At 47.2% G+C, this 21,663-nt stretch overlaps 1 long non-coding RNA gene across 1 annotated transcript in view; it reads left to right on the forward strand.

The window, feature by feature from the left end:
- The window catches only part of LOC118910498 (uncharacterized), a 29,584-nt gene extending 10,743 nt beyond the window's left edge, over nt 1-18,841 (forward strand). The window contains exons 2-4 of the long non-coding RNA XR_005024009.2: nt 9,372-10,892; nt 15,222-16,985; nt 18,493-18,841. This is a non-coding gene — a long non-coding RNA (uncharacterized LOC118910498). The remainder of the gene's footprint in view (nt 1-9,371; nt 10,893-15,221; nt 16,986-18,492) is intronic.
- Nucleotides 18,842-21,663: the final 2,822 nt, after the last annotated feature.

The following is a 21,663-nucleotide window of genomic DNA, read 5'->3' on the forward strand; positions in this document are numbered from 1 at the left end:
ATGTCCCTAAGGCCCCAGTGTCCCTACCCTCGAGTTGCACATAGTCAGTGGAGATATAGATATTGGCCAAACAATGACATAAATAAAACATGTAAAATCACAAACAGGGAAGTGCTTAAAAAGTCTGGTTCAGTGTGTCTTGCCAGTGGGTTTCAGGCCCCAGCAACTTCACTGTGGACTCAGCATTACCAAAGAAATGACAGTAGGATGTTCTTGGGGTGAAAGGGTCATACCCAACTTCATTTCCACGGTGGCAGGTCAATCACTAGACTCCCATCCACTCAGAGTGAGTCTTCACGCAGCAAGCCGGTCTCTGCCTCTGGGCCTCTGTCCTTGGCGCTGCCACCCCTCCAGCCTCTGCTCTGCTCTCCTGCAGCCTTGCAGCCGTGCCACCGTGTTGCCCAGACCGCTGGGCAGAGCTCTTTATATAGAGTCAGTAGCAAGGTATTGCCACACGCATGTAGTGAGCTAGCCAGCCATGGCCAGGTGAGAATCCTGGCCACAGGAACTTTCACTGTATATCCACAAATGTGCTCAAAGAGGATATTCCAGGTTGGGGAGAGTGGGAAAGGTTTCTGGAGAAAATGCTCTTGAGGCAGGACCTGAAGGATGGGTAAGAGCTAAGGAGGGTACACAGGGAGGGAAGGGAGCTCTCTGCAGAAGGAACCGCATGGGTGAAGGACCTGTGGTCAGAGGGAGTGAGGTATGTGTGAGCAACTGAAAGCCCAGTGTGTTTGGGGGTCAGAGAATGAGTGGTAGGAACCAGGGCATAGAGGGTCTTACAGGCCAGATTCATAAGTTGTCTTTTATTGTAAGAGCATGAGAGAGCCAGCAAAGGGTTTCACATGTGTGTGCGTGCGCGTGTGTCTGGGAGTCTGCCGGCAGGCTGGGGGTGGGTGGTCATCACAACTTGAGGCGTTTGTTAGGATCACTGTGGCTTCAGGTCAGAGGGAGCCAAGCAGGTGCAGGAAGTCTAGCAGGGGTCCACCACAAAGGCCCAGGTTGGAGAGGATGGTGCCTTGGGCAAGGGTGTGGTATAGAGATGGCAGAGGGGTGGGTGGCTTTGGGAGTCACCTGCAGGGTTTGGTGATAGTTTGGCAACAGGCTGTGCAGAACAGTGAAGGGCTCCAACCCCACATCTGGGTAAATGCGGGCCATTCCCCAGGCCAGCCAGGGCATGCTGGATTAGGAAGGGATCATGACCCCAGGTTACCCCTCAGGTGTTTGTTTGAGTAGTTGCCAGTGAGATGGCCTAAGGAGAGGACAGGCAGGCAGTGAGGTGGGTATGGGCTGTGGAGAGCTTTGGGCCGACGCCCGCGTTCTGAGTTGTGCATGTGGGGACGAGGCTGAGGCTGAGGTGTGGCCGGGCTTCCCCAGGCGAGAAGAGAGGATCTGGTTGAGTCTTGAGGAGCTCTAGGGGCAACTGGCTGGGGGACGGCCTGAGGAGGTGGCAGAGAAGGTGAGGCTGGAGAGGTGACAGTTAGCGTTCGAGGGGCTTCCAGGGTGGGAACGTGGTGGACGGAGCTGACTGCTGTCGAGGGGCTGAGATGAGGGAGAAACATCTGTGGTTGGACTTGGGATACTGAGGTCCTTTGCAAGTTTTGATCATAGTGGGATTTTGTAGAACACAATTTTCATGTCATATCAGAAAAGACTCTTTCTTATAGAGGCAAGATTAACTGAGATGATCTCAGCATAGCTCTCGGGCTTTCTGAGCACTGGAGTGCAGAGAACAATCCTGTTTTCCGTAAGAAGGAGGATCCATAATGGGTACATCAGATTTTCTCACCAGCGGCACTGCCGAGTTCTGGGAAGGGCTATCCTGGTTATGAGACCGTCCTGTGCATTGTGGCTGTTTAGAAGCTGGCCTCTGCCCACTAGCTGCCCTTGTAGCCTCCCTCCCCAGACGTGACAACAAAAAGTGACCGGGTCAAACGTCTCCTGGGGTGGGGGATGTGGGCAAAATTGTCCCTGGTTGAGAAAGACTCATTTAAATATAATACCTTTAGAAATGAATTTGATAGGCTCATATTTCTTCTTAGTTTCATCAACTACCAGCTCTATGGGTTGGGCATCCTTGGAATGGCTATGACGTCACAAAGACAAGTACCGGGAGGGGAAAAAGTCATTGATTTAGTATCTGAATAGTATGGTGGCCACCCAGTACTCAGCTACTGTGAGAAACAAAACATAGGGATGGGCTGACCCTACAGGTCAATTTTTAGGAAGCATGAAAGCAGACAGTTCGTGTCCCATAGGAGAAACTACCTCTCCCTGGTGAAGGCACAGCCCACACCTGGGGGCACAGTCTGCCGGCCGATCCCCCCACTCTGGGGCTTATGCTTTGCAACAAGCTTTTGTTAATATTTAGGAAGAGACTTATAGCTCTTCGATGTTAAAAAAAAAAAAAAGTGAAGTGAACATTGTTACTAGGATGGCGCCCTATCTCCCAAAATATATAATCTCCTTTCTGGGGTTGGCAAAGTTTGCAAAATAAATCTCATCCAGTGCCACACTGACTGCAGTAGTTGTCTTTGACACCCTGTGCTATTGAAATCCTTAACGCCTTACAGCTGACTTCAGCAAACAAATTTAACAACCTAGTTAAAACCAAATAGTTTTATAGAGATGCCGTAAGTTCTTTCTTAAGTTATAGCAGGACAGACTTAGAGAGGCAGACAGTAAAAGTCCTGTGGTCGCTCATATACCACATGCTGCAGCAGAACATGAACGCAGCGACGCCAAACCAAGGGGCAGCCCGGGACGGCTGGGCTTCTGGAAATCAGAGCTCCGTTTGCTCAGCGCTCCTCCGTGCCCAGAACAAAGGGTGTTTTGATTTCCTGCTGTGTTGCACGGTTTTTCAGGAACATGTGTTTAATGATTCTTTTTACGGTAAACGAACTATAACAAGAATTGTACTAATAGGCTCTGGTGGGATGTGGTGAGAAAGAGCGCACACTTCCCACTAGGATGTGACGGAGTTCGCGGGTTTCCCGGAGAGGCCACGCACGCTGCAGCAGGCGCTTCCGTCCGTCCGGATTGGACAGCTCACCAGTCGGGGTCCTGAGGCCTTGGAGGGGGAATCAGACTTCGCCTCGTCTGCCTGCGACCCATGGCAGTTTAGAGAGGGTTGTCCTTTGGTGTCACGAGGTGGGCACTGGAGCTGGAAGCTCAGAGCTCGATTTCTGTGTTGAGTCGGCCTCATTATGATCCAGATGCTGAGCATTCTGTATGGAAATCGTGGAGGCTCTGCTGTAGGATATAACCCAGAATTACAAAGGCAGTGTAAGAGGAAGGAAGGGGACGAAGGAGGAAGGAAGAGTTTTTATAAGCCTCTGCTTTGCACCTATGGCCTCAGGGCAGAGTCTTCTGGTGTTTCTAGGCTGGCGTGGAGGAAGCCACCTTCGTGCTCACGAGGCCAGTGGGAGCCCCTCGTGGGGTCACCGGCCCATGAATCTCTTGATGAGTATATTAGGGTTCTTCAGAGAAACAGAACTGGTAGGATCTATGCGTATATATATACACACCGTCCCGTGATCTTCCGTCTGCAAGCCCGAGACCCCAGGGAAGCCCATAGTGTGATTCCGTCTGGGTCCCGAGGCTTGAGAACCGGAGAAGCAGAGGGGACAGATTCCAGTCTGGATCCGAAGGCATGAGAAACAGCAGCACCAAAGGCCGAGTGCGATGTCCCAGCTCTCCACTGAGGCAGAAAGGGCTAGATGCTTCCCTCCTCCACGTTTTTGTTCTCTTTGGGCCCTCAAGGATTGGAAGGTGTCCACCCGCCCTGGACAGGGCAAGCTTCATTACGGAGTCCTCTGATTCAAATGCTAGGCTCACCTGGAAACACCTGCACAGACTCACTCAGAAATAATGTTTAGCCAAATATCTGGGCACCCGGAGATTCAGTCAAGCTGACAAATAAAATTAACCATCACAATGAGGTTTTGGGAAAAGCTGTTCTGATTCTAGCGATGCCAGGATTTATCGTGGAATAAAGGGCATTAGTGCTGAAAGGAGCCTGTTAGAGCTTCACGAGCAATGAGCTCATGGGGAAGCTGAGGCCCCGCGTCGCACACTGGGCAGAGGTGGGGAGGGGGTACCAGGACCTTGGTCCTTGAAAGCTGAGCAGTATACATCATGCTGACACTTTGGGGTGATCATTTGGCATGGTCCCCCAAAAAGACAAAATAGCAAATGGTGAAGGAGCTCTGGAGCCAGCTGGGCATGCTTAGGCACCCAGGCCCCATGGGCCCGCCTGTTTCAGTTGGGGCCACATGTCGGCACTCCCCTGTGGTCTGTGACCCAATTGTGAGGGGATGTTGCCTCTTTGTGCCCCACTGAGCTACCCACGCCTTCTTTCCTTTTCCCACAAACGTTGCCTTAGAGCTCTCAGCCATGCATATCTCAGAAGTCAGGTTGGTCACCTGTCCCAAGGACACTTGCGTATGAAACTTTCTCCTTTGATTCTGGCAGTGATTTGAGTGCGGGCCTTTGGGGGCACATGTGAAGCCCTGATGGGAGGTCCTCTGGGTCTCGATGCCCAGCAGCAGGAGGTAAAGGGCGGGTCTGACTGCAGCAAGCCCAGGAGGGCCCATCGCCTCTCCCTGCCTCAGCTTCCTGGCCTCTCTCCACTTCCCCCTTCTACCTGCTGACCTCACAACTTCCCCCAAACCTAACCGACAGGCTAGAAACCCACAGGGAAGCCTGTGGTGGGAGCTCTGGGCCTGCAGAGGGGGAAGGGAGCCACTGTGCTTCCGGTGCTGAAAGATGGCTCCCATGGAGGGCCTTGCTACCTGCACTCAGTGGCCTTTCAGAGACGGGGCCCCTGCGGCCCCATCCTGAGCTAGTCATCCAGGAACAAGAAGAGTGCCAGGGCCGCCCTTGTCTTAGCTCGGCAGCTGGTGCAAAGGCATAGGAAGCTGTTGGCCGCATATGCAATGATTTTTCAAAGAAAGCATTAACTTTTCATCACTACATTTGGAACATTTAACCTACTTAAGAGGAGTACCTCTTGGCTTTGTTAATGTGAATTTCTTGCAGAGAAACGTCCTGTTTGTTAGTTCTCTTTATTCTGGGGCTCTTCGGCATTTTCAGATAGTGCTAAAAATCAGCAATGCGCATTGTGCACAGCTACCTATCGTGGAGATTTGAAGGAGGGTGTAAACAGTCCTTCCTACCTTCCCAGGGCTTCTAATCTCCAAGGAAAGCAAGAATGAAGCCAACTGGCAGTAAAATAGCCACGATCTAAATAAATAGGATTCCCCAGAGCAGTCCAAGGGCCAGGGGGCTGCAGGGCTGTCCTTTCTGAGGGGGGCAGGCTCTGGCTGGGATTCCAGACCTTTGAACTGACCTGCTACTGGCATAGACACAGAAGGAGGTATCCTTCAATCGTGCCTGCAGTGGAGGAAACATGGTTTATGCTTAATTTTTTTTTTTTTTTGCTCAATATTGGTTTCCATCCTAGAATTTCACACTGTTTTATCCTCAGAATAGTCCTGTGCAGGATCTTTCTAGGAGATGAATTCTCTGCCTCATCAGGAGGTTACAGGGACCAGGAGCCTGTGAAATGGGGACTGTGATAAAATTAACGGCTGAGGTTGCCAATAAGTGGGTTAACTAACATGCGTAAAGCCCCTGAACAGCCCCTGCTGCTTGGCAAGAACAGTCAAAGCTGGCTGTTAGGGTTCTCCTCGCTTGGGAAGCCTCACACAGACCCTGTGGGGGAGGGGCTTTTATCATTATGTCACATATGAGGAAAGCAAGACCCTGGACTGCAAGTCCTGCTCACAGGGATCATGTGACAGACACGTCATTAGAGGCCGTGTCTGTCCCATCACCTCCCCTCCCAGAATTTCTGCCTCCGAGTATGTATCAGAAAGCCCTGGAAACCTTTTAAATAATCACTTTAATTTTCAGGGGATAAAATGCCCCATTTTAGGATTGACACTTAGTGTCAAGAGATCAGCTTCTGGGGCTTTTCAATACTGTATCTGTGTTGTTGAAACACTTCTTTCTTCTGTTGTTTTTTTCCCCCTGCAGATCAAGAGAGTACTTGTCCCTTAATTACTAAAAAATAATTGCCATTTTTTTTTTTCTTCCCCAAATAAACCTTATAACCTATTTTGATGTCCTCGCTACAGAAGCATCCAGAAGTCATTATGCCCCGGGGCGTGGAAGGGCGATTCCAGGGGCAGGATGAGCCCCGGGGCAGGAACCGGTGGTGCTCAGAAGTGGTGACAGGCGCTTCAGGATGGCCCTCCAGAGGCTCTCGCGCTTACACTTCACTTCTGTAATGAATGATGCCACTGTGTCCCCAGTGACCCAGGCTGGAGACCTGGCACTGCGCTGGCACCTCCTCCTTGCACACCTTGTCCCGTGCCACCCAAGTCTCCCTGTGCTTTCACTTCCCTGCCTCTGCTGACCTTCCATGGGCTTGCCCAGGACAGGACGGACGAGAGTGCTCAGGTGGCCTGTGGGACAGACACCCCCAGGTGTGCGCCCATAGGCCTCCGTCTGTCTCGAAGCACAGATGAAGTGGATGGGAGGTGGGGCTGCAGGGGGACGTGCAGGAAGCAGTGGAGGCCGGTGGGGGTGTGTGGAGTGGGGTGGGGGGGTGTAGCAGGAGCTATGCAGCTGAAGGCCGTGAGGAGGGCCCGGGTGGGTGGACTTGGCCATGTTGTCCCAGCATGTGGCACCTGTGGGCCCTCCACTGTCTGCACGCTGGGATCTCAGGGCCTCCTGGGCAGGGAATCTTTGTTTGTCCCCCCAGACCTGACACTGGAGCTTGAACGCTGGTGGGGCCTGGAAGAATTAGGTTGAATCTAACTGGGTCCAGGGCACCCGCATTTCCCCTAGTGGAGAATATGCTCAGGGGCTTCCGGCCTTCATGGAGGAGGCACTGCATATGGACCCTCCCTGTGCGCCCCCAGGGGGACCCCAGTGTTAGCATTCGGAGGCTCCCTGATCCCTATGGAAATCCATCGACTGCGTATTCCCACTGAGTGGCTTGCTTGACTAGTAGATGTTACTCAAAGGATCCCTTTCTCTGGGAAGATTTGCCTGGCCCTCTGTGGGCAGCGTTTTTCAGAAGTACTGGCTTCTCCGAGTGTGGTGAGGGCCTGTCCTGGGAAGGAAGGCCAGAGGCCCAGGACACAGGCCCGTGTTTCAGGAGGTGTAACAAGATCTGAAGTCCTGTTTGGCCAGGGCACGTGTCTCCCCTGAGAGTGGCAGAGGACCCCCATGTGGGCAGCCTGAGGAGCCCTCTCCTGCAAGGTTCTCCGTCTGTGCATAAGAAGGCTTTCTTGACTGCTTTGCCCAGATGTGACATTTTTCCGAGTTTGAGGGTCTGCAGTGGGTGGCCCCTCTTGGCCCTTTGGGGAGGGACCCAGGGCTCATTGTTAGGGGGCTGGTGGCAGGAGCAGCCGCCTCCTCCTGGCTCTGCGCTGACTTCCAGCCCTGGGGCTCTGTTCCCCAAAGCTGCCAGCACCCTGCTTGGGCCCCACTGGTGGGGGCCGTCAGGGGCCCTGTGAGCCAGCCCCACCTTGGACTCTATGAGGCAACTGGGATCTTGGCCAAGCCTTAAAGATAAAATCAGATCTGTGCTGCCTTCTCTAGAAAGAAAAGCCAACCTTGTCCTTATACTTCACCTCTCCCGGTGTCTGGAGGACGGAAGTAATGCCTGGTGCATGCAAGCCACCAATCTTCAAGGGCCCCAACCTCCTTGTCCCCGTGTCCAGACGCCCCCATGACTCCTGCTTCTTAAAGCAGTTCATACAATTGCACACCCTGTCCCCTTCCCCTGGAAGCCCCTTTGGTACAGACCCTGCCCCCACATCATCCCCTCCTCATTTATTAAACACCTGTGCAGGCAGGTTGTCTCAGGGCCAGAGATGCCTGGCTCCACAGTCCCTGCCCACTACTGATTAGCTGTGTCTCCCTGGGCTGCTATCTAACCTGACTCAGACTCAGTTCTCTCACCTGTACAGTAGGATTCTACATGGTCATCTCCCTTTGCAGGTGAGTAAGTGCGAGGCCCAGTGTGAATCACACAGCTGCTCTTCTGTTTCTTGTCATGCCCGCCAGCCAGGCAGCGGCTGCCCCTTCCACCAAAGTGTGGATCCAGCCCGGTGACCGTGGTCCTGGCCGGGCCCCCGGGCCTTTTCTCATGCTCCCAGCCAGACTCAGTTTTATGTTCTACGTGGGCTTCAGGAGAGAGAATTTTCAAAAACTTGAATTAGAAAAAAACAGGAGTCAAAGACTATTTCTAGCTTCTCAGCTGCTTCAGCGGTCCCTGCCCCTTCTGAAGGAGCCGGGGGGCAGGGGGGTTACCCAGCTTTCTCTGTGGCTGTTGTCACTGTCCAAGTTGTTATGAGGCTGTGTGTCCCGGACGTCTCTCGTACTGGAGCGTCAGCTACTCAGAGCAGAAGAAGGGCGGGAGGGAATGAATGAATGATACTGTGCTTATGGTACTTGACCCAAGATTTTCAAAGTGATCGATGCACCCAGCTGTCTTCTCCTTTTCCAGGTAGGTTGATAATCCTCTATTGTGCAGCAATTTTTTCTTTTGATTTTTAGATTCACACAACTGAAACTGTCTCAGATTTATGTAGAAGAAAAAATTTCATATCACCTTTTTTCTGTGAGCTTTGGGAGGGAGGTTTGGAGTATGGACCCTCGGTTGGAATTTAGAAGGTGTACAGGATCAAATCATGCCTTTTCTGACTGCTCCGTTCCTATTTATAGCACTGCAATGACTTTGCTGCCCTACCGGCCAAGGTGGAGTTTAAATGACTGACCAAGGGGGGAGGTAATTCATCCACCCCACCCCCCACCCGGCGATGCTATTCCCTCACCTGCTTTGCTTTTGCTCTCTTCCTATTCAGGTCCTTTTATGAGCTTTCTTTGTCAAGGACGTTGCTCATGATTGAGTGCTTATATCTGCTGCTCCCCAATATATCCATTTGGATAGATTTAGGACAGATAAAAATGCTAAAAATAGCCTCGTTTCCCTTTACACAGAAATCTCAGGAAGATTTTTGACTAATGGCATTTGGCTCGTTTCAATGATTAACGTTACTTTGCTTTGAGTTCTAGAGCCCCCTACTAGCCTAGGTCTTCTCCGTATCAAGGAAAACCCGAGAAGCTTGAATGAACTACCCAGCTGCACCTACTCCTTTCTGTTTTACAGATGTTGAAGAGAGCTGGCCATCGAGAAAACACACAGGGAACAAAAAGGGACTTTGATCCCAGGCTGGACCCTAAGTCTGTATGAAACACGGAGGCTGTTAGCAAGAATGTCTTGCTTTAGGCCAGTTTCATTCTGGGTGAAGTCTGTACTTGAAGTTCCTCTACTAACCTGACTGTGCTTGCAGGTGGGGCAGAACTGATGGAGAACCTGGACCAACCGCCCTCCCTCCTTGGGCCCCTCTCAGCAACCATGAGGTCTACATGGAAGTGTAACTCCAGGTCTTGTGGAAGTGAGAACTGCAGTGGTGGCCCCCGACTCTCCCCACCCCGCCCCACGTCTATTTTGGGGCTTCTGCCTGGGGACTCCTCTCACCTATCTGAAGGGCTGGCTTGAAGTGGACTCATTCAGGACCTTTCTTTATAGAACTCAGAGCCTTTGTTTGTAGCCTTATCTTTGTCCTCATGGCGTTAGAAGCAAAGATACTTTCCATTACAGTTTTCTATAATGTGCATTCTGCTCCAAGCTCTGCGGTCATTGGTACAATTGCACTGAATCCTGATCTTGCTGCCAGAATGCAGCCTGAGGCTGAAGACCTGGGACCAGGAATGTCTGATCTGGTGGGTGGACCCTGGCTCAGATCTTACCTAAATCACCAGAGAGGTAAATTGAAGCAGAGACAATAATCATGGCCAGCCTCACTCCCCCATCCTACAGAAGGGGTGGGAACTGAATTTTAAGCAGCTGGAAAGATGTAAAGAGTATATAAATTGCATTTTTTTCAACTATGATTTTTTTTACTATTCATTCTGAGGTCCAGTTAGAACATAATGTGGAATTTTATTAGAGAAAAGCTGGCATAACTTTGTAACCTGCTTCAACTCCTTCAGATACAATTGTGGTCATATCACTTTTAAATTCCCAAATAATTTATTGAGTGTATGTATGCCTCTATATACCTGCCTCTTGAGGGCACCCTCCAAAATGTATGTAATCCTGGGAATAAAGGGTTACTTAATCCAACGAAGTTCAGTTAACTCTGCTTCTAAATGTCAACCAGAGAGCTGCGCAATCTCCCATTGTTGTCTCTTACCACATGGTGACAGTGTTGAAGGCGAACCTGCACAGCTCTGGGGACACTTCTACACTGTGTGTTGATGTCCTGCGTCCTCCATCTCTGCACCAGTTGGGGTGATGGTCTACTGGTGGCCTTCTGGGGCACAGTCCTCCTCATCCACACTGGGCTTAGCCAGCGTTTCCCTGGATCAGGGCACAGTGCCGGGAGCCAAGCTCTGAGGAGTCACTAGCACAAGCTGTGCCACAGCAGTGCTGTCCAACAAGCTTAGGCCATGTACTGAGCCCACGCCAGCAAAGAGATTCCCAAGGACTTTCTGAATTCCTCTTTGGGACCACTGATATCTTTTCTTACAGATGTTGGGTCAGAACCACCACTGTACTTCCTGACCGGCCCTTAATGTTGAATGGCTGGCTCTGTCCCTTTTCTTTTCTCTCAATGGACTCTGGGGCTTCTTTAACAGACCTCTTAGCCCCACCTTCAGCAGCCAGTTCCTCATACCAGAGGGGAGATGTTTGCCTTTGCTTGAATACAATATGTTAATTAGGTCCTAAAGGAGAGGCCCAAGCAATGTTTCATCAAAGGAAGAAGACCTCTTCTGAGGTGGATTGCTATTTTACCAGACAAAGACGGGTGTGTGTCTATGGCGAAAGATGGTGGGGTTGGGTGCGTAGCAAACAGTTTTGACATTCAGTTACAAAAATTTCAAAACCACACAAATAATAGTTAGAATATAGCATTCATTATCTGTGGACTGTGGACTCCCTTAATCTCTCTATAAACTTTATCAGTTTATAAGCTTTTTTATTATCAGAAGTCTCACTAGTTATTTGCTAGTAAATTGACTCAGATGTCTAAAGTTTCAAAACTGATTTCCAAAATTTAAGTAATTCCCTTTCTCAAGAACTAATCCTTCAAAATTTGGGGCAAATATTTCCTTAAAAATGACTTTTGAATTTCTAATATTAAAAGCAGACCTACATGAAGGGATAACTTTTAAAAAGTCCTTTAGATCCACAAGGGCCATGACCCTTAGAGTGATACAAGTGAATGTCTATCAATTCAAAATACACACATAGAGGCAATCAGGGACACTGAATTAATTTCCAAATAGATGCAAAACCAGTCAAAATCAACAAAGCAATAATTAATTGCATCACTCCCAAACACAACCAGCATTTCTATAGAAAAGAATCACTTGCATTACTATCAGTTTTCAACAACTGTTTTTATTTCAATAACTATTGTGAAATAGTTCAAAGAAAATAAAAGGTGGAGATAACTGGGAAGAGTAAACTAGGTAAGACCCACAATCTTTTTTTTTTTTTTTGGTGCATTTCAAAGTCTTACACGATTTTTATAGACACTTGCCTGGTTCTAAGTTCAGAAAAAATGCTCGCTAGCTAGTAGGATATCTTAATGATGGTGATAATTGACTTTGGTACCCAAACTTTAAATCAACAGCTGCATAATCAAAATAGTGAAATAAATGAGATGATGTGTGGAGGTGAATTGCAAAGGTGCACCTTCTTCCTATTTTGCCAAGGATTTTAGGATTCATATCCAATTGTGTATTCTACAGCTCCACTTGCATGACTTATAGTTTCCTCAAAATTAACAAGGCCAAAACTTAGCTCCTGATTCCCATTTCTGCTGCTCAAAACCCTGTCTTTTAGTCTTACTTGTCTTTTAGTCTTACATGTTAATGACATCACCGTCCACCCAGTTGCTTAGTTCAGAGAGCCAGGATTCATCTGTGATTGTCTGTTTCTTTTACACCTCACATCAAATTGGACACCCCATATTGTTAGTTTTACTTCCTAAGTATCCCTCCAACCTGATCACTTCCCATAATTACCAGTGTTACTACCTTGCACCAAGTCAGTACCAGTCCTCTCCTGGGTTACAGTTATTGTCTCCTAAACTGGAGTTGGTCTTGCCACACCCAGTCTTTCCCACCTAAATTCCTTTCCCCAAAGCAGCTAAACGACCTTCTGAAAAATGTAACACAGTGCATACCACCCCTCTGCTTAAAATTTTCCAGTGCATTTATAATAACAATTGCAAGTCTTTCCTCCCTGCCCCATGTCTTAAAAGGTCTAACTGACAGTTACCTTTCTGTTCTCTGGCTGCCTGGCTCCAGCTACACCAGTTTTCCTGCTGTCTGTGAGGCTCTGCTCATTCCTGCTGCTGTGCCCTCTGCAGAGACCATTCCTTCTAAGATACAGGTCTCAGGTCAAATGTCACCTTCTCAAAGAGGCCTTCCTTGAGCATCATGTAGGATTTAGCATCACTGTGCTCTGCCCTCTGGTTTTGTGTTTCATCCCCGTTTTCCTGACCTCTTGCTCCTGTTCTCCCATGGCTTTCTCATGTGCTTCCTCCTTTCCTTCCATCCTCTTATTTATAAACTAAACATAGCTTACCAGTGTTTTGCCTATTGTTTGTGGTTTTTACGGAAACAATTTTTGTGTCCTATTCTTAATTTAAAGACAATGAGTAAAATGATTCATATTTATTTGTATCTAAAAAGTCCTACACACCCAACCAAAGTAAACTGAATTTAACATACAGCTCACAATATATGTTTCTGTAAGCCAGTGGCTCTAATGGAAAAACAACGAAAAGACTCTTCATTGCTTTTCTAGATAAAGGCTTCAGTTCCTATCCTTAAAGTAAGGAATTCTAGAATAATGCATTTCTTTTGTTTTTAATTAAGGTATCATTGATATATAATCTTATGAAGGTTTCACATGAACAACCTTGTGGTTTCAACATTCACCCATATTATCAAGTCCCCCCTCCACACCCAATTGCAGTCACTGTCCATCAGTGTAGTAAGATGCTATAGAGTCACTACTTGTCTTCTCCATGCAGGACTGCCTTCCCCGTGACCTACCTATATTGTGATTGTAAATTATAGTGCCCCTTAATCCCCTGCTCCCTCCCCACAGAGCCACCCACCCTCCCTGACCCCTCCTCTTTGGCAACTGCTAGTCCCTTCTTGGAGTCTGTGAGTCTGCTGCTGTTTTGTACCTTTAGTTTTGCTTTGTTCTTATACTCCAAATCATTTGGTACTTGTCTTATCTGCCTGGCTTATTTCACTGAGCATAATACCCTCTAGCTCCATCCATGTTGTTGCAAATGGTAGGATTTGTTTTCTTTTTATGGCTGCATAATATTCCATTGTGTATATGTACCACATCTTTATCCATTCATCTACTGATGGACACTTAGGTTGCTTCCATATCTTGGCTATTGTAAATAGTTCTGCAATAAACAAAGGAGTGCATATGTCTTTTTGAATCAGGGATCTTGTTTTCTTTGGGTAAATTCCTAGGATTGGTTCAATTATTTACATAAAAGGAATTATTGGGTCAAATGGTATTTCTATTCTTAGTTTTTTGAGGAACCTCCATATTGCTTTCTACGATGGTTGAACTACTTTGCACTCCTGCCGAGAGTGTGGGAGGGAGAGCAGCGCATCCTCGCCAGCATTTGTTGTTCCTTGTCTTTTGGATGACGACCATCCTAACTGGTGTGAGGTGTTATCTCATTGTGGTTTTGATTTGCACTTTCCTGGTGATAAACGATGTGGAGCATCTTTTCATGTGCCTGTTGGCCATTTGAATTTCTTCTTTGGAGAAGTGTCTAGAACAGTACATTTCTATTATTAATGGAAAAATGAAATAAAAAGTGTTCTATCAAAATAGGCTGCCACTTAGGTTCGTGTATTCTTGCACCTGACCTATTTTTCCCTTGCCAATTGTTCAGTCATTGCACTGACAGGCTCTCTTTTACACAATTATTGCTTTTTTCTCCCCCAGGAAGATAAAAAGGCTTCTTATCATGCATATTAATTTTGGAGTCCTTAAAATAATTTTAAAAAACCAGATGAGATAAATTTAGAAGTCATTAAAAATTGTAGAATAGTTTGACTTTAGAAGAACTTCATACTTAAAAAAAAATCTTTCTTTCTAGCTATAAAAATATTGGCTGAATTAAGACAATTAATTAAACACAGATAGTACCAAAATGGGAATGGGAAAAATCACTGTGTAATGTTTATAAAATATGTTCTTGCCTGAAGTTTCCACAAGCCGCCACTTGTAGAATGGTGTGATGTGTGGGTCCTTCCCATGGGGTCTGCCCCACATAATAATAGGAAGTGTGAACATGGCTCTAATTCAGCTGAAGTTTAAAACGGTCTTGCTGTATAACAGCCTGGCTTCCACTGACTGGACAGCACACCATAGGCAGGGTTTGTCATTCTGTAATGGAGCCCTTTGTGCTGCTCCGACTCCACACGTTTTATCTGTCAATTTAATCTTAGATATTGAGAATTTTCTCCATGTATATACTTCACAAGAATAGCTTTTGTTTCACTGCCAAGAGTTGAGTGCATTTTGAACACGGTTTGAATCTCCCAAGTCATTTATCTCTTATATGCAGATCCACGTGGGGATGACACAAACGTGTGGGTCTAAGAAGAATGTGCCAGGGCAGGGGTTTTATAGATTGGCTTCAAATACAGCTCTAGGGATCACTTTAAAACATGTTTTTATCCCAGGGTTTGAATGCAAGGGTTTTTTTGGTTTCTGCTGCTTTGATTTTGTTTCTCCCCGTCTCCACCTGCTCTGCGCTCCCCCCTGGTGCCTGCGTGCTCTGCTGCGATGCTGCAGATGCAGGTGTGGCCTCCTTTCCTCACCAGTCCGAGAACTCTTGGAGGACAGGCATCTGTCTTGTTCCCAGGTGAGCAGTTTGGTGCCTTGCTAGGTGTCAGGCACAGATGAAGCTCCTGATGAATGTTTACTGCATAAATAACTGTGCTAATCTGAGGGATGTATGGCTCGGAGGCCAACAAGGAGATTTCGTATGGTGGTACAAACCCAGTTCAGCCCCCAGCTTGTGAAGACACACAGTAGTGTCTAATTTCCCTGTGTTCTGCTCTTTATGTTTGGAAAGTGTCCAGGTCGCCTCTGTAGTGAAGGCACTTGCATTTGAGGATAGACTGGAGGCAGGGGCACAGACGGTGTCAAGGAGAGAAGCATGGAGTGCAAGGCCTTAGCGATCATTCAGCCTCCAACCCGCACAGTGGCTCTGAACCTGGCCAGATCTCAGGCGAGCTGCCTGGAGCACCATCTGTGCGCTTGGTCACGCTCACGGCCTCGCTCCCTGAAGACTGGGATGTGCAACTTGAAGAAATGAGTCCAGAGGCAACTATGGGCAGTGAAAAGATCAGCAGGTGTGCAACCAGGTTACAGGAACAACGCTCGCAGTGCTAGTCATGCAAACTGGGGATAATGCCACTGAATCCATAGATAATCTATGGATTAAATAATGCAGTGTATGTGAAAACATATCTGACTCATACGAGGTGGAACACGGCACTGGACCATGACCCGGTCCAGGTGCTGGGTCTTAAATTATTCCAGTGTTGCCTTTTTTTCTCATTTGATTAATGAATGAATAGTGGTATGTTTGCCTCCCTCTGACCTCACTGACCTGGTAAAAGAATTGTCTTCAGTCACAAGCAGTCCTCTTCTTCAGTCCAGGAACCCCCCCTTAGTGCACAGGACAGAGCGGTGTCCCCACGGGACCCAGACCTGAGGCGCTCTGTGAGCAAGGGCTCTGGAGTCTGACAACCTGGGGCACAGTCTTCCTGCCCCCCTCCTAGAGAGTCATGGCCACAAAGGTTTCAAGAGGACGCACAGACATACCGAAGCCTGGTGTTGGTTACCCTTAGGGGTGGGGTTGATGTACAGAAGGTGGGATTATCTGTTTTTATTTTATAAACCTCTGTAGTGTTTGTTTACAAGGAGCATGTCATTTTTCATCAGTTAAATCCTATAAAATAAAAATAATTAAGAAAAGGAGACTGGAAAAAGGTTCTGAGAAGTCCTGCCATGGGAAACCTAGGACTTCCCAAATGTTTCTGATCACACAATCCTTCCCTGGGTCTCTGGAGCGTTCTCTGGGAAGTGCTCATAACATCCATCTTTCATGACTACAAACATCTTAAAATAATTTAACTTCAAGAGGTAGCAGGGGTTAAAACAAAACCCGTATGCCTCATTTTACTAGAAAATAAAGTGAAGCCCAAGAGGTTAGTAGGCCTGCCAAGGGTGGCATGGCTCAGTGAAGGCAGATGGGGGTGCTACCCCCTCCTTGACCAGGGAAGAGAAGCCTCTGGTGGCTGGCTCTTGGGGTCACGGCACCCTTACATCACAACGTGGGACATTAGCTGTGTAAACAGGTGAGTACTGGGAAGTCAGGACACCACCTCTGCTCTGTGTATTGTGCTTCAGCATTGAACACCTCAAGCTTTTCTATAAATAAATGTTTTCAGGTCTGGGCTCAGGGACTTCTGTCACCACCCTGGGGGGTACGAATTCAGTGTCCCCATGCTCTCCCCCAATACTGCATGCTCCACCAGGAGAGGGCCTGGCGAGGGCTGACCTGCATGTTAGTTTGTGTCGCAGCTGCCATTGTGAGTTCCTGCTTCCTTGACATGCCTCCACATGGCTTCCCAGAGACTTTAGAGATGCTGGATGGGATGAGGAGGCACAGAACTGACTGGCTGTGAGCATGCCGCACTAAGCCCACTAGGACACTTCCTGGGGAACTGTTGTGGGCATCGTCCGGCTTCTACCAAATGGGAAAGCTGCTGGACCCCCAGCACTCCAGGCCACTGCAAAGGCTAGGCTTCTGCCTCCGTCCAAGTCCCAGGTATGAAACGTAAAGGGCTTGTGCTTGCAGAGGGAGGGTGGGGGGAAGTGGCATGACTGTATTTCTCAGGCCAGCAAAGTACAGGGGGGCAGACCCACAGAGTTCAATTTTGACATTTCCTAATTTAACTAACTAAAAACAGAACAGAACACAGCTGGCACGCTTACAAAAACTAGGCCTGAAGTCCCTGAGCGAATAAGGAGCAAAGGAAGAGTGGATGCAGGCAGGGGAGACTGGGACGGCCTTAGGTGGCCTCTCAATGGGAGGTCACCCCGTGTCATTTATAAAAGGTAAGCGCTGCAGCCAAAGGGCCATGAGCACCACGCTGCAGGGTGATTTATGGGAATAAGACTGGCCATAAATCGAACCCCTTTGTTTGAGGTACTAGTTTCAGCGCAGAGATCAATTTACATGCAAAGAGGATGGGGAAAAATTATGCCATATTACGATCTGCAGATTTAGATTATAGAATTTGATTTCAAACTGGAACAAAGTTTTTCCACTCTTGGACAAAATGCCCTAGTGGGGAGCTCCTTTGGGGGCAGAGCCCACGGGTGGTGACTGTTGGGGGTCTTCCAGGTCACAGGGAGGATGGCTGGATGGGCCCCAGCATGAGGGGCCTCCGAGCGGTAACCACAGGAGCTCCTTCCTTCTGATGCTGTGGTCCTGGCACCCAGCGCTCTCAGAGCATCGTTGCTAACAAAACCTCTCGGGCTGTCGTCATTATCAGCAGCGTTTTTGTGCCCTGCACTATTGAGGCTCCTGGTGCCAACGACATCGTTAAGGAGGAAAGACAAGACTCCAGGCTTCTTCTCAGCAGCTTGATGGGGCTGGGGGGCAGCAGCCAGCGCTTAGAGTTTCTATGTGTTTTTCTGCTTATGTGAACATGTGATCCTATGTACTTTCTTAATGGTTCATAATTATCTCTCACGTATAGACCTTGTCAAGAGATGAAAAGCTTCCTGAGAGCATGGCTCAAACTTTTGGTCCCCTTGGTTTTTCAAAATGCCTAGCATTTTGTTTGGGAGCTAACAGATTCTGGGATACACTTGCTGGCTTGAATCAAATATCTATGGAGACAGAAGAGAGTCATTGCACGAATACTCAAAGCCCGGGGGTTATTCAGAGCCCTCATCTCAGCTACAGAATTAGCTCTCTTCCCCCTAAAGCCTTTTATCATAAATACCACTAGAAAAAAAGGAGGATTATGATATCATCTTTTTGGGCTTCTCCTACTCTCCTGCTGGTTGTAAAATGATCAAGAGTGTAGAAAAGTGGCCAAGAAAACTCAGAAGGGGAGAGTTGAAGAGGGTCGAGAGAACCACAGACAGGGGGGTGGCCCCAGAGTGACTGGGACAGACGAGCCCCTTCTGAGCACCTGCCTGTTATTTGTGAAACTATCGAGTCTCCAAGTCCACAAACACAGAGGCCTCTTTGGGGTATGCTGCCCGCTCTACCAGGCAGGGCAAGTTCATTTTTTACCTATTTGCATATATTTTCACACTAGGGTTTCAGGATGACTTTGAAGTTCATTCTTTCAAGGACAGAAGGGAATTCCTACTAGTCCACTGACAGTAAAGTTCATGACAGAGAACTTCATCTGCATGCCATTACTGTATTTTTGGGTGTTCTTGGAGATTTTATTCTGTTTACTCTGAAAGAAAATCTGTTGAACACAAATGTTCTGTTTCTAATACAATTTTGGAGCATTATATGCATCTGTTGTGGAGTGCATTGTACTGGTGCCGAGAATAAAGGGACCGAGGGCAAGGCGGTCTGTGCCCTTGAGCTTGGGCCTCATGGAGAGAGGGGCCATGGTAAGAGGTGCGTCAGGGCTTCGGGAGCGATGGGCGGGAGGAGAGGGGCAGCCTGCTCCAGCCAGCCCAGGGATGGGCTGGAGGAAGGGCTGTGCTGAGAGAGGAGTTTGATTCACCTTGAATGCGGTCTCTCGGATGGGCTGGAGGAAGGGCTGTGCTGAGAGAGGAGTTTGATTCACCTTGAATGCGGTCTCTCTAGGCAAACATGTGGCGAAGGGTGTTTCAGCTATGCAGGTGGTACCAGGATTTGTAAAGAAAATATCTGGTCAAGCTGCATCTTCCAAAACACAGATATAACGTGAAATCAGCCCCCTTCAGTCTTAAACACTGAGTTTTCATCCAGTACAGGAGGTGTTAGACTGGCTGTTGCAGGACAGTGTAGCCCCGGCATTCCTTCTATGTGCACAGCCACTAGCTCTATCTCCCAGCACGGAATGGAGCTGCGTTTGTGGAAAATTCAGTTAACCCTTTAAATTCTTATTCCCTTCATCTCCTTCTCTTAACCTTGAGCACTTAGCAGAAATGTCACTGTAGCCTATAAATAGTGGCTCTCTTGGAGATAAGGACGAGATTTTGCTTATACTGCTCTACCGTAGCCTAACTTTCTCTATGAAAGTCAGTAACACTCTTCTAAGGTGACAAATAATTTTGCTAAATGATCTACTGCCTCTCTGACCCAATGGAAGAAAGCAGTGGTTTTTACTTTTAAGAGTGAGAATTAAAAAATATGAGAAGTCTGTAAACTGTGGGTTCCCTTAGTGTCAAACTCAGAGGAGCACAGGTTTCTGGCTTTTCAGTGTTCTAACCTTCCCACACAAAGAAACCACAAGAAGGGAATCAGGACCCAAAGACTCAAGCAACACACGCACACCAAGGGCAGATTCTTTCTCAGCAGGCGACCTAGGAGATTTTCAAAAGAACGGAACCAAGATCCTCAATCTGAATAATACTCAGGGCTTTGTTTCTGTACCACTGACCACAGGCTAGCCTCTCTTCTCCAGTTTTACACGATTAACTCCTTCAAGCCTTCCAACAGACTTAGGAAGAGGAAGCTCTCATTTTCATCTTATAGCTGGGGAGTCAGGGGCATGAGGAAGTTAAGAACTTGCTCAGTGTCACCAGCTGGCAGGTGCTGGAGCTGGGCTTGGAGTCCCTGCCGTCTGTCTGCCAGGTGACATGCGGACAACCCCACCTCTCTTCTGAAGAAGGCAAAGTTCTGTAAAATGGGTGAGACCGTCACAATGCAATGATGCTAATATGTTTTGTGGTTAAAAACAACACTGTGTTTCTCTGTTTAAAACAACTTTAAATGTTGTTGTAAGGAAATAACAATGACAGATCATCACTTTTCCTCAACAGTTTTGAGATGCAGAACATTTTGTGAGCATTTTAAGGCTCCAAACACAAGAATCCTTAAAAAGTTATCATGAAATGGGAGACACTGCCAGTAAGCATATACCATATCCCCTTCATATTGGTTAAAATAGATTTTATTTATACTTTGGATAGTTCATACATGCATATGACACAACATTCAAAACTACAAAGGGAATGAATGAAAAGCGAGACTCCCTTTCACTTCTGATTCCCAGTCATCAAATACCCTTCCTTGGAGGCAGCCAGAATTAGGTGTTTCTTTGGAAATTCTGGAGATATTCTGTGCATATATATGTGTCTACATAGTTTATTCTTGGGAGAAGTGGGACACAAATGGTAACTTCTTATGTATCAATAGTTCAGCACTTTGCTATTTTTACTTAAGGTTATAAGCTGGAGTTCAACATGAGCTTGGGTCATAGTAATACACTGAATCTCATCAAACTAGTCATTGCTTATTAAAGCAATTGATTTCTCGATATACAATTTGCATCCGGCCATCTTACTAAATTAACTTACTGTTTATGACAGTTTTTCAAAGATTCCCTCATATTCTCCAAGATAGAGGTCATATAGTATGAATTCCTCTTTCTAACTTTCATACTTCATATGTTTTTCTCTTACCAGTTTGCTTGGGCTAATACTGCCGGAACAAGACAGTGGCTTGCTTATCTTTTCCTTGACTGTATTGGAAGCTACTAGTTTTTCTCTATTAAGCATGGTGCTAACTTTGGGTTGACACACATATACAAACTGAGCATACATGCACACATACTCAGTTGACATTCTTTTTATAGATGTTGTATTTCGATATCATATTAAAGAATCACCCACCTTTTCCTATATTTAAGAATATTTTAAGAAAATGGATGTTAACTCACATAAAATTCCTCTTCACCATATATGGAGATGAGCGTTTGTTTTTTATTTTGATATATTCATATGACAATTTACGCGATCCACTCAGTGAAGGGACATGTTAGCAGGAATTCTTCATGGGACACAGGGCATGTGTTTTGGATCACTCTTTTCAGATTTTATTTTCAAAGTCATCTGAAATATTCAGAAACAGCTCTGCCCCAGATGCTGAGTTGCTCTTCTGCTTCCTGCCTCACTGACAGACTGCTTCCTGTGTATATGGTGGGTCTGACTGATTTCCCGTCCAGCCCACCACACCTTCATTCTTTTGTGCCAAACGCATTATGGGAGCTGCCCACTCCTCACCTCTGCCTGCTGTCCCCAAGAAGGGAGGTGCATTTTCTCTTCAAATTATGCCAATTTCTTTATCCTCTCAGCCTTGTCTAAAATGTACAGCCATGGAATCCCTTTTTTGGCTTGACTGTCACTGCATTTTGCATCCTTTCCTTATATATTACAGTTTGGTGTTACCTATGCCTCTGAGTTTTGTCAAATCTTGCAGGTTGGTTTTACAAGAGATTTGAAATATCCTTGTTACTTTTCTGTGTTAACACTGGAGGTTTTCA

The sequence above is a fragment of the Manis pentadactyla genome, chromosome 2 (assembly GCF_030020395.1).
Source record: "Manis pentadactyla isolate mManPen7 chromosome 2, mManPen7.hap1, whole genome shotgun sequence".
Classification (NCBI taxonomy): domain Eukaryota; kingdom Metazoa; phylum Chordata; class Mammalia; order Pholidota; family Manidae; genus Manis; species Manis pentadactyla.